General features: G+C 36.7%; 1 pseudogene; it reads left to right on the plus strand.

Moving 5' to 3' along the window:
- Nucleotides 1-1,012: 1,012 nt before the first annotated feature.
- Nucleotides 1,013-1,950, plus strand: LOC138918587 (olfactory receptor 2T33-like; annotated as a pseudogene).
- The last annotated feature ends 450 nt before the right edge of the window (nt 1,951-2,400 follow it).

Raw genomic sequence — 2,400 nt, forward strand, 5'->3', positions numbered from 1 at the left:
AGATATGTTTATACTTTACTTGTGACTAATAATTATGTTCCTTGGTAATAAGATTGTTTTAAAATTGTTTCCTTTTCTTTTTAATCACCTTACTCATCATCGTAGCTATTGCTATTCCCTCCAAGCATTTATTGACATCAAAGATACTTTCCTTTCATACTCATCTGATCCTTCAAGTCTCCATGGCAGTATATTGTGCAGTGAATTGATATGTATGGCATGGCTCCAAGTCCTAATAAGCTGGGGAAAGAAATCTGCACTTTATTCCAAGTGTGGTGGGAATACACCAAAGATTTCAGAAAAGAGAGTAATGAACTAGAATACCTACATTTAAAAAATCAGGCAAATAAAAATAGTTATTTAACGAGAGGAATTAAGAATATTTTCATCAGTTATTGGGGACATTGTCTTCCCTCAGTGGGGAAATTTTATTTTACTTATACTCATCTGTTCCCTTCTGTGGTCCTTGTAGCCCATAGTGAAACAACTTTATTTTCTTGTTTATTAAAAAAAGAACTAATTTGAGTGTGTTAAATTTTCCAAAATTTGAAAAGAAATCATCTATGACTCAGACAAATGTAAATGACAAACTTTTAAATGAGTGTTTATTTTCTCAACTTGTTAAATTTTGTTTCAGTACACATAATGAAAGCACAATAATAATAATTATTAAATGATATAAAATTGGCCAAAGTAACTATTTATAATTTATAGCCCTTGACAATTTTTTTACTTTCGATCCATTTTGGTCCATTATCTCAATCAACCAATATGTCATTCTGTGAAATATATAGACTAACCTTATTTAAAATATTAAGAGGTTGAGTTAAAAAAAAGTGGGATGATAGGTCAACAAGAGCCATATTGACTGGAGGGTAGGGCTTTGAATCAGAACCCTGGATTTCATATCCAGCACATGTCCAGAAGTTATGAAGATAGACTAACATTGTTAGATGATGAAAGTCCCTTCCTTCTCTATTTTTCCATTGACAGAATCACACCAGAAGAAATCATGGAGAAGAGAAACACAACATCAGACTTCATTCTTCTAGGACTCTTTAAACACACAGGACCCCACCTCTTTCTCTTCGTGGTGATGCTGACAATGGCCATGGCTTCTTTTATGGGCAATGCCCCCATGCTTCTCCTGATTTACTGGGACCTGCAGCTCCACACACCTATGTACTTCCTACTGAGCCAAATTTCCCTCATGGATGTGATGCTGGTTACCATCATTGTGCCCAAAATGGCTGCTGACTACTTGACTGACAAGAAAGTCCATCTCCCTTGCTGACTGTGGGTTGCAGATCTTTGTTTCAATCATACTGGATGCTGGTGAGAGTTTCCTTTTAGCAGCAATGTCTTATGACTGCTATGTGGCTGTTTGCCACACACTGCAATACTCTCTCTTCATGAGCCAGGAATTATGCCTGAGAATGATTTTGGGGTCTTGGTTCCTGGGGGCAGCTGATGGGCTCATGCAGGCTGCTGCTACCCTGAGCTTCCCATTTTGCAGTGCACGTGTCATCGATCATTTCTTTGGTGCATTTGGCTTGTGCTGACACATCTGTCTGAGTATGTCATGTATATCCGCTGTGTGTTAATGCTCTTGGACCCTTATCTCTCATCCTGACCTCCTATAGTCTCATCCTTGTAGCTGTTCTCCACATGTGTTCTAGAGAAGCCTGCAAGAAGGCTTTTGCCATGTGCTCCTCACATTTGGCTGTGGTGGGACTCTTCTATGGAGCTGCCATTTTCACCTACATGAGACCCAAATCCTACAGATCAACTAACCACGATAAGGTTGTGTTAGCGTTCTACACTATCTTCACTCCTGTGCTGATCCCCCTCATCTACAGTACGAGGAACAGTGTGGTCAAGGGAGCCTTGAAAAGGTGACTGGAGAAATGTGCAAATTTAAAATGCCAGCAAACTCAGTGTCACTATTGAAGATTATACAATGCTAAATGAGTTTAATTTCCTGAAGTCATTAACATTTAAACATATTGTAATTCTCTCTCCTTCAGTAATGCATGAAGGGAAAGTTAAATTCATTGATCAGTATAATAGGAAGTTGTCAAGAATTACCTGAGACTACCATACTGAGAGATACTAATTCTTAAGCAGTTACTATTTGCTATGCTACACACTAAGCAATTTTTATATGTTATTTTGTATTCTATTAACTGTATGATATATACATATACGTATATATGTGTGTATATATATGTATATATATATGAAACTTAAGTTGTTTCCTGGTGTTTGCTATTTTGAATAATCCTGCAATGGATGTGCAGATATCTCTTTGAGATTCTGGTTTCATTTTATTTGGAAATATACCCATAAATTGAGTTGTTGGATCATATGATAGTTCTATTTTAATTATTTGAGAAATCT

Source organism: Equus caballus, chromosome 17 (assembly GCF_041296265.1).
Source record: "Equus caballus isolate H_3958 breed thoroughbred chromosome 17, TB-T2T, whole genome shotgun sequence".
Taxonomy (NCBI): Eukaryota; Metazoa; Chordata; class Mammalia; order Perissodactyla; family Equidae; genus Equus; species Equus caballus.